General features: G+C 25.1%; 1 long non-coding RNA gene across 1 annotated transcript; it reads right to left on the reverse strand.

Annotated features, from left to right (window-relative positions):
* Positions 1-11,029: 11,029 nt before the first annotated feature.
* Positions 11,030-15,077, reverse strand: LOC122510863. The gene is made up of 3 exons (XR_006302470.1): positions 14,880-15,077; positions 14,381-14,674; positions 11,030-11,763 (listed from the first exon to the last, which is right to left on the reverse strand). It is a non-coding gene; the product is annotated as an uncharacterized LOC122510863 (long non-coding RNA).
* Positions 15,078-15,722: the final 645 nt, after the last annotated feature.

The raw sequence follows: 15,722 nt of genomic DNA on the forward strand, positions 1-15,722 counted from the left end.
AAAAATTAAACTTAAAATAAAATTTCATTTTCCTTATAATTGAATTAGATTTCTTTTGTTATTATTTAAAAAGCGAATTGAATTATGAAGTGTTTCAAACAGGAAAAAAATTATAAGCAAATTAGGCAAAAAGAAAGAATTCAATAAAGGATATAATTCCACGTTGATCGAGCGATGCGGATACCATTGCCTAGAGCAAGATGATGGTTCACGGCTGAGACCCTTTACAATCATCTCTTTCCTTGAATAAAATTGAACTGTGTTCTTCCAAACCAGATCTTCTCCAAGAGGAAGTTTGCAACTCCCATTATCCAGAAAACAAAAACCTGAAAAATAAAATAAAACCCCATTTTAATTTAAAAGCTCAACAATTGTAATTAATTCTTTTTATTAATCCACATAACAATTAAAAACTAAAATTATTTTGTTGAGGATTGTAAATTAATTGTTATTACATATTTATTACTAAATGAATAAATACAATCCTTCCTCTGTGAGGAAGCAATTATTGTTTAAAATAACCTCAAAAATTAATTATTATTAAATAATTTATTTAATTTTAACTTTTTAAAACAAAAATTAACATTTTCCCAATTCTATTTTAATTAGTTGTTGAAAAAATACTGAAACTTTAGAAAATAAAGTTAAATAAAAAAAAAACCTGTTGTAAAACGTATAAAATATAAATTACCATAAATTATACGTGTAAAAAATATACGCAAATTGTATTAAAAATTTACAGTTAATTTGTTGTCTGAAATATTCCCTCTATGGAAAATTTTTTCATAACTCTATTAGCAAAGCAAAAACCTGAATGTATTTTAAAAAAGTTCGAAAATAGTGTATAAAATATTATAAAGCAATACAATCAACAAAATTTAATTGCAGTAAAATATTTAATTTCAATCAAGCACTTCTACTTGTGTTTCAATATAATTACGGTATTATTCAGGAATAATTGAATGCTTCTCTAAACAATTCAAACAATCTACGATAAATTATTATGGATGTTGGTTTCCATTCTAAAATCCCAATCTAATTAGAGTAAAATTTATGAGTTCGTGCACATGGTTTCATTATTGTGCAAATAATAATTTTTATAAACTTTTCTCTTTCTGAATAAAAATATTTTTTATTTTCAAAAATTCTCTGTTCTAATTTACACCTATAGTGCAAATTTATAATTATTTTTCAATAAAACTAACAAATATATGTCGAATTATAAAAGACGAAATTACAATTTGCTTGCAATTATTCATTATACTAACAAAAATATCTAAATTTAATCATATATAATAAATTTTGTTATTATTCACTATAAATTGTTGAAACTAAATTAAAAATACCTTTTGTGACAACTTTTACAAAACGCAGTTAACTTACGATTTTATGTAGAAACTTTTTCCGAATTTCATTAAATAAATGTGCAATAATTTTAATATCAAAACGATCAAAACTTACGAAATTTTGTAAAAAATACGAACATTTTTCACAAAGTGGTTTTTTTAGGTTAGGTTTGCCAATTGTCAATGTTTCCAATTATATTGGAAACATTGACAATTGCCAAACCTAACCTAAAAAAACCACTTTGTGAAAAATGTTGAAATTACTCCATTAATTTACTATATTTGGCACAAAATTTATAAATGCTTTTAAAAAAATGTACATTGATTACAAGAATCTATGCTTTGAATGAATAAATAGTAGAAATTTTATATAAACCTGCTATAATAAAGCTCAGAATGCATAAAGTTGCTTTCGTCTTTACATCCAGAGTGAATATGGCCGCAGAATATGCGCCCAACTTTTCATCACTGCTTCGCGCATGCGCACACGTTACATATGAAACATTTATTTTATCTATTTTATTAAGAACATTTTGTCAAAAATGCGACAAAAGATAGAATTCGACTAAAAGTAAAGCAAGTAAAGCTTTAAAAGTATTCACGACTTTAAATATTGAGTCATCAATTGAAAATATTGTAAATTGTCTAACCTAACCTCACAAAGCAACTTTGAGAAAAATGTTATAAATACGCCATTAATTTACGATATTTGGCCCCAAATTTATCAAATGCTGTTAGAAAAATGTGTACTGATTACCATTATCAATACTTTGAATGAATAAATAATAATGATTTTATATAAACCTGTTAAAATGAAGCTCCGAGTGCAAAGACGCCATCGACATCATCTACGCATCAATGTGAGTGAATATAGCTGAATATGCGATCTACATCACCGTTATGCGCATGCGCATTAAGATTGCAAATTTACCGCGAAATAAATTCAAATTTGAATTACCACATATTTTATTCAATTACTAACAAATATTTTTTATATGAAAAAGAATTGAATAAAACACATTATCATTAAAATATGAAGATATAATTTGTTTTGATAATTAAATAATAATTAATAATAATAATAAATAAAGAATAATGAAATAGTAAAATGAATAATAATAAAACTAAATAATAGTGAATTGAATAAATAATAAATTAATAAATTAAAATAAGTAATAAATATAAATAAATAAAATAAAAAATATAATAAAAATAAAATGTATAAAAAATTCTGTTTGATTTGTATCTTCATTATAAATTATAATTATTTTTTCTAATGAAGCTAATAGATACAGGATTTGCGGAAAGTGAGTCGAATTATAAAAGAGGAAACTCTCGGAATTCATAGAGAAATGCCAAATGAGAAAAGAACAGAAGAGAAAGAGAGAAAACAACACACACTGATGGTTTGTGGAGAGTTGATTGTACCGAGTGCGACTCTAACAACAACTGTATAAAAATCGATACAACTTCTCTCTTTCTCTCTCCTGCATTCATATAAAAAAAAGAAAATTCCTCTTATTTTTCAAACATAAATTAATCCATTTCAAGAGAAAAACCAATTTTTCAAAATTCACGACAAATTGTAGGTATTTTTCTACATAGAAAAAAAAACGAAAAAGATTCTTGAAAAAATAGAGAGAGAGAAATAACGGGAAAAAAAGTCCTAAACCCACACGTTTCATAGTTTTGAAAAATATTCTGATGAAAAATTTAAAATATATAAACTGCAAATATTTTTGAATAAAACATTCACCATCGTTCAATATTGTGATTTTTGCATAAAAATTTGGAAAAATATATTATTTTACAGATACTATGAATAAAACATTTTCCATTGTTTTTCTCTTTTTTTCCGAGATAAAATTATTATCGAAATATATCTATGTATATGTGTTGTATAGTAAAAGACAATGAAATGTCATGATTGAAAGAGATGCAAAGCTCATTCATATTTTTCCTCTGTTGATTTTTCCGAGTTATTTCCAAAGGGTATTGTGCGAGACTCATAAATTTGAGATTGTGTATTTCAGGAAAATTGAATTAGCAGTCTACGACCCCCCGAGTTCCGCAAAAGAGAAGGGGCGCGGTTTGCATTGGAATGAGAAGAAATATAAATGCCTCGACAAAAAGGATTTGGCGTGAGCGTACGGCTTTAATGATCTGCCAATTTTTTGTAATTAACTCTCTCTCTGCCTTATCCAGAGACAACCTTTTGTCACTTTCCTATTTATTTAAAAAAAAAAGAAAAAAAGAGGAAAGAAAAAAAACACCGGATCCACGTCCTTCTATATGTAATAAAACTGTCCAAACTAAATGAAATATGAATCCACTTTATATATCGTGGATGTGTCTTTTATTTTTTGTCCTTTCAAAAAATTGAGCTCCTCTCCAGTTGTTTAATTCAAATTAAATAGTTTTAAGTTCAGTTCAACTGCGGCGTTACCCCTGACAAAAATTAATCCTGGAAATTGGAAAGAGTTTTTTTTAAAAACATACAATTATTTTTTATCTTTATTTCTTTTGACGCCCAGACGAAAAACAAGTTTATTTTTGCACCATGAAAAATATTTTTAATCAACGAAAATTATTTTCATGTTGAATTTTAATAGAAATTCTCCTAAATTCTAGTAAAATATTTTTCCAGCAAAAAAAAATTTATTTAAATAAAGAAGAATGTAGAATACCATATTTACAAAATGTCCAAAAACAATTTCTATTTTTTAATTAAAATCTGCAAATTAAGTGTAAAAAATAAAATGAAAAAATTAGATGCAATTTTGAAATAAACTTTGTAGCTTTTAATTAAGTCAATAACGAAAAAAATAAAATGTTGAATTTATAAAAACAAAATTGTCCAAAATTGCTCTCTTTGTTCTTTTTATATTTTATATATTTTACGTTTACATAGAGTTTCGATTATAATTAAAAAATGCATCAGTTGATAATAATTTTCGTCCTCTGGGATTTTTTTGCGAAAATTACTTTTTACGGCGAAAAAGAATAATCAATAAAAAATAATTTCTCTTCTTTTTCAAAAAACTATTCAATTTCCGTAAATTAATTTTTCTTTGAAAAAGAGAATATTAAACATTTATTTTTTAAATAAATATTTCTCGACATAAATGTTGAAATTAAAATATAATTTACAAAAAATAATCTTAATCTTCTACTTTCAGGTACTTTTTAAAAAACGTAAAATAGATTCTGTAAAATTAGGGTTGCCACAAAAATTTGATTTTTTTCCCTGACTTTCCCCCGATTTGCAGATAGAATTTTGACTTTTTCCTTGATTCCTATAAAAACATTCAAAGGGAGTTTAATTTTAAAAAGCAAAAATTTAGTTTTAAATTTTAAGAATGTTTATCTTTTATAAAAATAATTCCAGTTATTGTGGAGAACTTCCTTTGATTATATTTTCAAATATTCTAATAAAATTTATTAAAATTTAATTTGTTTTTAATTGAACTTTAGAAACTTTTAATTATTTTTTATAGAATTTTTGTAATATTTCAATAATTTCTATTGCTTGATTATAAAAATTTATAATTTCTATTTTAAAATTTTATTTATATTTTTAAAAGTAGAACTAAAATATTTTTAAAAAAGGTTAATTTTTCACAATTTCAAATACAATTTTTCGAAAATTCAATTTTTAAACAAAATTTTTAATTTAAATCTTTTTAAAATTATAAGTATTTTCCTTCTTTGATTTCAATACAAACGGCCAAGAACAAGTTATGCTAATTAATGAAATATTCTTTGAAAATTTTTAATTTTTTAAATCTCTAATCAAATTCTTTAACTTTAGTCATTTTCAATTCGGTTTTAAAAAATTTTAGTTAATTTGATAACTCTTTAGTAAAATTGTTTTAAAAATTCAGATAACTTTGAAAAATTGAATTAAAATTTCTCAGAAATATAATTTTTTGAAAATTTTATAAATAAAAGAATTTAAATTAAAATAACTTTTTAAATAAATATTCAACTATTATTAACTTCTTTACATCAATTGCAATTTTCAAAATAGCTTAAAACTTTCTGAAATTTAAATATTTCTAAAAATTAAAACTATTATTTTTCTTTAAAAACTTTTCTAAGTTAATTATAATTAATAAATAATTAATAACTGTAAAAAAATTATTTAAAATACGAAAACATTCGATTCTGCCTCTTTGTAAAATTCAATTATTTATCAAGTATTATATTTAAATTCTTTCATAATTCCATTTCTATTTAAATCTCTAATAAAATTCTTTAAGTTTACTTATTTTCAATTGGACTTCACAAAATTTATATTAATTTAAATTCTTTAATAAAATTTGTTTTTAAATAACTTTAAAAAATAGAATTAAAATTTCTCAGAAACCTGATTATTTCGGAATTTTACATGTATTTTTATTAATTTTTTAAATAAATATTTAATAATTATTCATTACTTCACAGTACTTGAAGTTTTCGAAAACTTTACTTTAAATCCTTTTGAATTATTTCTGAAAATTGAAACTATTATTTTTATCCAAAACCTTTTCTAAGTCAATTAGAATTAATAAATAATTAATAACTGTAAAAAAGTTATTCTAGAATTTAATTATTTAAGATAAATTTACATATCAACAGACATTGAAAAAAAGGTATTATTTTTAAATCTATAGTTTATGATTTTAAAATTTTATTTATTTATTTATTTATTTTATTTGAATAAAATTAATTTTAAATTCATTTAAATTCATTTTAATGTTAACATTTTTTAAGGTGAAAAAAATTAAAAGAGAATTTAAGTTTTTTAAATTTTTTCAAAAATACTTTTAGTCACAAAAATCCAAAAGTTTTGTATAGTAAATTCTAAGAATTTGTTACTTTTCCAGTATAATTTTAATAAAATTCCTTGAGAATTCCTTTATATCTCTAACCAATTTCCTATAAGTTTTCCCTAATTTCCCTCACCTGTGGCAACCCTAATGGTAAAATATATGTAAAAATGAAAAATGAATCTGAATATAATACAAGAACAAAATAAAAAAGAATGATTATTCTTTTATCGGAACCTCTTAGATGCTTTTCACTATACATACCTTTTATGTTCAGAGAAAATATCCGAATATGAGGGTAGAATATTGCTATATGTACAGGTATATAACAAGAGGGTATACGAATATATTGCAGCGAGACGAGTGAACACATTAGCGAGAAAGGAGGGTTGAGGGTGATTGTAATTTCACACATGACGTAATTCCCCCCGCACTTGGTTTTCGTTCGATCCTATGGAAGTCATCCCTCTCTCTCTCTCTCTCTCTCTCCTCTCTTTTTCATTTTCTCCTCGATTTTCCTCTCTGCTTCCCTCTCGCTCTCTCTCTCTTCGTTTCATCAAACCACAAGCATATCAACCCACCTCCGACAGTCGATGGTGCCTCTGATTGAAAATTTCCAAAAACGATTCCACCACACAAGATTAATTAGCCCTGAAATCAAATTAGTCCATAAATTATTCTCCAATAATGAAATAATAATGCTCAACTCCTTATTGATGCAAAATATACTTGAATCTTTTCATAAAAATTAATTTCACATGAAAATAAAAATTCAAAACTACTAAATAGTAGTAAAGTAAAATAATAAATAGAAAAAATGTAATTTTTATTCTAATAAGTAGTTTATTGCATAGAATAATTCGATATTGCCTTTACGTCTGACAAAAATGAAATTTTTGTTTATTGGACTTTTTTTCAAGTGAAAACAAGTATAAAGTTGACTTTCGAGTGTTTTTGTTTGTTTTTTTGTTTTTTTTTTTTTTTAACGTAAACTTTAACTTCATTGTGAGAAAAACGATAAGGACAAAGTGAACAGAAAGTGGAACAAGACGCTGTTGGTAGTGAAGAGTGTAAAAGAGTATTTGAGAAAGAATGGAAGAGGGGTTAGAAAAAAAAGGAAAGGACGTCACGGCGTCTGGCGCCTTATCAAAAATTAAAATTTCATTTGGCAGACGGCAAAGCACTATCGAGAGGCGAGATCCAGCAGTTTAGCAACCAAATGTTACCAGAAAGAAGAAAAGAAACCAAGAATCGTCAGGGTAAGGTGGTCGCCAACTTGAAGAGGAAAAAGCTTTAATCGCAAAAAACTAACTTTTCATCCTGACCCACAGGGACGTTAATTTTAATTTCAATCCCCTTGCGATTTCTTCTTTCTTGAATTGCTCCAGACTTGTGCTCTAAAAATGAAAGAAGAAGCTCATCATTATTCAAATTTACAAATTACATTAAACAAATTCACACAACTCAATTATTATATATTAATCTGTTGAAAAATACAGTTCTATTGATAAAACTTTTTTTTTTATCACAATAAATTTTATAAGGGAATTATAATAATTATTAATTATTAATAAATAATAAAAAATATACTAAAATAAACATTTTCAATTCTTTGAATTTGTCCAAAAATATAATTGGTACAGGGACAAATTATTATTATTATCCAAAAATAAATATTTTTAGAAATAGAATGACTGATTTTAGTCCGAATATCATAGTATGATTAATCCATTTGCAAATGCCTACGAATTATCAGATAATGCAATTTTAGAATTGGATTATTTGATTTTAAATCATCAATATTGAAGCTAATCGAATGTCGATGGCTTGACAATTAATGGCGAATAAAGGGAGATTAAATGGATAAAGGACAAATTGTAATAAAGTTGATGAATTTTAGACATTTTTTAATGAATGAGGAGAAAAATAAAATTTCAAGTTATTTTCAGATTTATAGTGAAAATGGAAAAAAATACTCAAAGTAACAAGAAAATATTTTAACACAGCACAAAGTATTATTTGTGTGCAACAAATAAAATTTTCTTATAATTGTTCATTATTACTTTAAAAAAATTAAATTTTTCATTTTATAATGAAACTTTTGACAGTTTGAATCTTTTTGCTATATAAATTTTAATTTTTGCTCTATAAAAACAATTACGACAATTACTAACGTGATTTTTGTTTTCAAAGGAAAAATTTTAAGAATATTGAGAAAATTCTAAGTATAAAAAAAGTCATACATAATGATAAATAATAAATCACAAAATAAAAATGTTATAAGAATTTAGAAAATTGTTGAAACTAACCTAAAAAGTATAACATTTATGCCAATTTGCTTGTATGCAGGCAAATTACGATTTCTCGTAGAAATTTTCTTCAATTCTATGAAATAAATATGCACTAATTCAAATAATTAACCATTCGGAAGATAACTTTACAGATTTCATTTAAGATTAAAAAAATAAAGTTGACGATGTTGCAAAATGACAAAAATTACTTATTATTGTTTACACACGTTGTTTACCATCGAAGAAAAAACTAATCAAATCAGTGACGTAATTTATCATTGTTCCGCTCATGCGCAGATGTTAAACATTTAAAAATTTGTTCCAACCGTTCCAACTATAAATTTTACAGTAAATTTTGTCAAAAATGTGATTATGAGGATAGAATTCGATTCCGAATAAAACTTTTAAAATAATCACGGCGCATTAAATATTGAGCCGACAATTAAAACTATCAAAACCTGTGTAACCTAACCTCAAAAAGGAACTTTGTGAAGAATGTTATAAAAACGCTATTAATTTACGATATTCGGTACAAAATTTATAAATGCTATTAAAAAAATGTGCACTAATTACAAGAATCTATGCTTTGAATGAATAAATAGTAGAAATTTTATATAAACCTGCTATAATAAAGCTCAGAATTAATAAAGTTGTTTCCGTCTTCACATCCAGAGTGAATATGGTCGCAGAATACGCCCAACTTTTCATCACTGCTTCGCGCATGCGCACACGTTACATATGAAACATTTATTTTATCTATTTTATTAAGAAAATTTTGTCAAAAATGCGACAAAAGATAGAATTCGACTAAAAGTAAAGCAAGTAAAGCTTTAAAAGTATTCACGACTTTAAATATTGAGTCATCAATTGAAAATATTGTAAATTGTCTAACCTAACCTCACAAAGCAACTCTGTGAAAAATGTTATAAATACGCCATTAATTTACGATATTTGGCCCCAAATTTATCAAATGCTGTTAGAAAAATGTGTACTGATTACGATTATCAATGCTTTGAATGAATAAATAATAATGATTTTATATAAACCTGTTAAAATAAAGCTCAGAAGGAAAGGACGCCATCATCCACGCACCTCCATCGATGTAAGTGAATATAGCTGAATATGCGATCTACAATTCTACATCACCGTTATGCGCATGCGCACAAGGTTGGAAATTTACCGCGAAATAAATTCAAATTTGAATTACCACATATTTTATTCAATCATTTATCAATTCTCTTTTTTTTTGTAAAAAAGAATTGAATAAAATATTTTGTCATCGAAATATAGAAATATAATTAATTTTTCATATGTAGATAAATATAAATAAAATGAAAATATATTGAAGTTAAAGAAAAAGTTCTAAAACTTAGACCTCTCTGTGAAAAATGTGCTGAAAGATAATAATAATTCAAAAATAATAATAAAAAGTAGGATAAAAAATTTTTCCATGAATATAAAAATAAATTAAGTTAAAAATAATTATAGGCGTGTGATGTAGAAAACGAAAATAAAAATCCTAAGAAAAATGAGCGTAATATAATTTTAAAAATAATGCTAATAAATTTTCAATATCCGGAGGCGTTTAATAATGCATCGAATAAAAATAAAAATCAAATAAAAAAGTAAATTTCTATATTATTTAATTAATAGCAAAATTGAAAATTTGCTATAAATATTAGAATAATTGAAATAATAAATAATATAAAAAGAAATATCTAAATATTATTTAAATTTCAAAAAGTCTAAAATTAGGCCTACAAATTTTTTTTGGAAATTCAATAAAATTTATTTTAAAAAAAATGAGTTTAAAAATTCCCAGTTAATAAATCATTTTCTCGATTTAACACTGATTTCAATTGTTCCATTTTTCTGTCTTCCCAAGAAAGATACATTGGAAGAGAAATTCTCTTTTCCTTCCTTTTTTTTACTTCACTTCTTAAGCGATTTCCAAAAAGAAAGAAAAAAAAATTGTATAAAGTGAAGTTTCATCCAAGAGGAATTGTGGGAAGGGGTTTGCAATGCGAAATAGAGAAAAGGTGGTGCGCAAAGAGGGAAAGATACTTTCATAAAGAAGCGTTTTTCTTTTTTTGCAATTGTCCCTAAATCCGATTCTTCCGCACTTCGCCCATTTATACTCCCTCCAACTGCTCCCCTGCGGAAATAGCTAATCCCCCCCCCTTCCCCACCTGTCCTTCAGTCACTGTTCCGATAACCGGACACTTTTTGCCATTTCATACAAATTTATTTCCTTCAATTTTGATGAAATTCTAAAAGTGGACTTTAAACGACCTAAATTCTATTCAGATATTCGAAATTCAGCTCATTCTTTCAAAAGAAAGTACTTCAGAATAGAAAAAATATATATAGGAAAAATATTAATATTGAAAATATTTTATATTAGAGTCTTTTGCTATTTTTTGAGAAATAGAAAAATGAAAGTAATTTTAAATGAGAAAGAGAAAATTCGAGAACATTTCGTACTCTTAATTTATTAATATATATTTTTTTTCTCTACGGAAAAAAGAGGTAATATTGGAAAAATTGTTCCGGTGAGATCATTGATAATATTCGTTGAAAAGCGGAGGATGAAGAAAGTGTGATACGAAATGAAATTCTGAGCTCGATTTATCCGGGTCGAGAGCATGAGGATGAGGACAGGGTATACATTTTGCACGGGTCATAAGGTCCTCTGGCGGCTTGAGTAGTGCTGCGAGAAGGTGAGTCTCTTCGCTGAGGTTACTGCACTTTGGGGACGAGTTAACCCCCTATTCCATGGCCTCGGAATCGCCTACTCTCACCACTTCTTCCTTCTTTCTTTTTTTCCCTTCTTTCTCTCTCTCTCTCTCTCTCTCCTCGACACTCACAAACTTTTCACTATGTGAATATCCGTGCAAAACCATCCGTACAAGAAGGTAGTTTCAACTTTTTGGATACCATATACATATATACGAATGCTACATTTTTTTTGACGCTTCATGCGACTCGTCCCCAGAGAATAGTGAGCGGTACCTGTCTGGAAAGAAAAGACGCCCGCGAACTTCATAAATGTCGGCCAAGCCGATTTTCTCCGATAAAAGTTTCTCATTCTTCTTCTCTCTTTTTAGAAGATTCCTGCATTATTAAACGCCTCCTTTATTTCCTCTCATTTTGGAAATATTTCAAAATTCATTATTCAAGAAATAGGAAACATTTGGAAAAAGTTACTTGTTTCCTTGCGTCCTTGGATAAATCTTCATTCAAGTATTGGAATTTTCTTTCTCCTCATCCCCTTTTTCTTCTGCTTCTTGTTGGAAATCTTTTTTACTTCGTGCCCTGAAAAAACCAAAGAATTATCAATTTGAAAGTTCAACAGCTATTTTTATTGTAAATGACAAAATTTACTTGATTTATGTTTAAAAGAAATAAATTTAATGGAAACAAATTATTATAAAAAAACAAAAAAATTTTAAGAATAAAAAATCAAATTTGCAATGATTGTGAAATAAAAAAGAAGTAAATTTTTTAATTTCTAAAAAGTAAAATTTTTGAAAATTTGTGTTTAAAAAAAATTGTTATAATAAAAATTTTAAATGATCAAACTATCAAAAATTTAAAATCAAATTACATTTGTTCTTCTCATTTATGGCATTTAGCTTCATTATTTTTGGGCTCTTCAAAAACACTTTACTTATTTAATAATCTCCACCCTTTGGTAAAAAATCTAAAATTAACAAAAATTCGAAAAACCGATTTTTTTGAAATTCAACATTTTTTCTTCTCTTTTATGGCATTTAGCTTCATTATTTTTGTGCTTTTGGAAAATACTTTACTTATTTAATAATCTCCACCCTTTAGTAAAAAATCTAAAATTATCTAAAATTATCAAAAATTCGAATAACCCATTTTTTTGAAATTCAACATTTTTTCTTCTCTTTTATGGCATTTAGCTTAATTATTTTTGTGCTTTTAGAAAATACTTGACTTATTTAATAATCTCCACCTTTGGTAAAAAATCTAAAATTATCAAAAATTATCAAAAATTCGAAAAATCGATTTTTTGGAAATTCAACATTTTTTCTTCTCTTTTATGGCATTTAGCTTCATTATTTTTGTGCTTTTGAAAAATACTTTACTTATTTAATAATCTCCACCCTTTGGTAAAAAATCTAAAATTATCAAAAATTATCAAAAATTCGAATAACCGATTTTTTTGAAATTCAACATTTTTTCTTCTCTTTTATGGCATTTAGCTTAATTATTTTTGTGCTTTTGGAAAATACTTTACTTATTTAATAGTCTCGACTCTTTGGTAAAAAATCTAAAATTATCGAAAATTACCAAAAATTCAAAAATCCGAATTTCTTAAAATTCAACATTTTTTCTCCTCTTTTATGGCATTTAGCTTAATTATTTTTGTGCTTTTAGAAAATACTTTACTTATTTAATAATCTCCACCTTTGGTAAAAAATCTAAAATTATCAAAAATTATCAAAAATTCGAAAAATCGATTTTTTTGAAATTCAACATTTTTTCTTCTCTTTTATGGCATTTAGCTTCATTATTTTTGTGCTTTTGGAAAATACTTTACTTATTTAATAATCTCCAACCTTTGGTAAAAAATCTAAAATTATCAAAAATTATCAAAAATTCGAAAAACCGATTTTTTTGAAATTCAACATTTTTTCTTCTCTTTTATGGCATTTAGCATAATTATTTTTGTGCTTTTGGAAAATACTTTACTTATTTAATAGTCTCCACCCTTTGGATAAAAATTTTAAATTATTAAAAATTATCAAAAATTCGAAAAACCGATTATACTTCCGATAATATATATTATGTCTTAAAATTTCTATTCAAGAGAAAAAATGGAAAACAGGAAAAATTTAGAAACTTTTAAAAATTCCAGGCCTTTTTCCATGATTTCCCTGATTTCCAGATTCTGTAGGAACCCGGAACTTGTAAAGACTGTAAAAATAAATAATATAAAGCTTTTAATTTTTGTAAAATAAAATATTCTTAATTTATTTTTAAAACAAATAATATTATAACAAAAAAATTACAAAATTATCAAAATTTTAAATCTAAATTCACTAAAAAGTTTTTTATTACTAATTAATGAATTTACATTTGAATTCTTAATAATTTTTTTATTATAATTATTTGTTTAAAGAATGGATTAGGAAAATTTTACTTTCTATAAATTAAAAAATTCTATATCATTTTAATTTAACAATTTTTATATATTTGATTTTAAATTTTTGATAGTTCTACCATTCTTATTTTTTTATTATATAATCATCTTTTAATTTTCAAAATTTTACTTTCTAGAAATTATAAATTTTTTTCCTTTTTCTTTCACAATCTTTGCAATTTTAAATTCTTGATAAGTTTATCATTTTTTTCTACTAAAATAATTTATTTTAAGTATGAATTTCGAAAATTTTACTTTCTAATCATTTAAAATCTTATTTCACTTTTATTTTACAATCTTCACAAGTTTGATTTTAAATTTTTTAATAAAACATTGAATTTGAACGTAAATTCAACATTAATTTATTTGAAATAGGATTTATACTTAAGTATAAGTTATTATAACAGAAAAAGTAAAAAAAAAATGATAAAATTATTAAGAATTTAAAATCAAATTATATATACGAAAATTATAAAATAAAAAATGAGATAAAATTTTAAATTTCTAAAAAGCAAAATTTTCGAAATTCATAGTTTAAATAAATGAATATTATTAAAATGCTAAAATTATCAAGAATTTAAAATCAAATTATATATAAGAAAAATATAAAATAAAAAATGAGATTTTAAATTTATAGAAAATCAAATTTCCAAGAGATTTTCATGATAAAGTGTAGAATTTGTAATTTTTGCATTTTTTTGAGAATATTTGAATAGTAAATTTTGGCAGAAGACGATGCCAAATCGAGAGGACAGTTACCAGTGGGAGCCATACGGCCGATAAGACGATGTGGTTACATAGTTCTCTGGGATGTTTCTCACACCCCTTTCCATTCGTGTACCTGGCTTCCTGTCGCGAGCGGGTTACAAACGATGCGCTTGGTATTACAACCCGCAAATTACACCCCCGACCTGCTCAGCGAATACATGATGCCTCGAGTCGTGAATTATCCTTCAGCTATATAGATATACACCTGTCCTGTTCGTGCTTTCCTTTCCAGACGCGTTCCCAAAGATCCACGAACCAATGAAACTGATAATTTTAATTGCACACCTAGAGAAATAACAAAAAAAGAATTTAATTTATTGTTCCCTTGAAATTAAATACGAAAATATATATTGTTCTTGTGAAATTAAATACGAGGAAAAATATATTTGTTTCTTTTAATTTAAATACAAAAAGTCAATTAATTTTATTATAAAATAAAATTAACCAAATCAAATAGAAGAAAATTTCCTGCTGAGAGAATAATACATACCTCGATTCCAGTGCGGTTAATTTGCGGAAAATTAATGACTATTCCGCAGATAGAAGTTTACCATTCTTAAAAACATAATGAAGCTCGTTGTAAATATTTGATGAACCTGCAAGAACGAGATTTCGTGCTACAAGAAGGAAATTGGAAGGATCTGCAAGAAAAAAAGTCTTTTGAAGCACTCGGTATCTTTTCAGTTCATAAATTATAATATCCTCTTCCATTATATCCCCTTGATCCCAGCTCCTATATTATTTGAAATTCAATATAAAATATTTATTTTTTCCAACACCATATAAATTAGAACCTAAAATACTAAAATCAAAATAGAAAATAATCCTTTAATTTGTAACGAAAAATGATAAATTATAAATTAAAAAATAATTAAATTATTCTTATTCTTTATTTTTAAAAAATCACTCTCGTTAGAAAAAACTAATTTAGAGAGAATTATTCAAGCACTGTATAAAAATATTTTTTATTTTTCACACAGTTTTACAGTCATTTTTTTTTTTTTTTTGTCAAATTGAAACTACTGATTCTTGTTTTTCCTTTTGAATATTTTCCACTACTGTAATTTATATACTTTCGTAAACGACTGAATTGAAATACATAACAATTACAATATTATTGTGACGAATATTGAATTTACTACGTAGAGATTTTTTTCTCGAAATATTTAGCAATTAGTGGATTTCTTTTTTCACATTATTAACTTGTAAATATAAATACAAAACCAGTCAAGTTTTAATAAACGAAAATTAATTGAAATTCTAACGATAAAAATGAATTACAGAGTTTTCATTTTTGTTTTCTATATGATGTAGAATACATATTTAGAGTAAC

This window comes from Leptopilina heterotoma, unplaced genomic scaffold (genome assembly GCF_015476425.1).
Source record: "Leptopilina heterotoma isolate Lh14 unplaced genomic scaffold, ASM1547642v1 Lhet_76, whole genome shotgun sequence".
In the NCBI taxonomy this organism is placed as follows: Eukaryota; Metazoa; Arthropoda; class Insecta; order Hymenoptera; family Figitidae; genus Leptopilina; species Leptopilina heterotoma.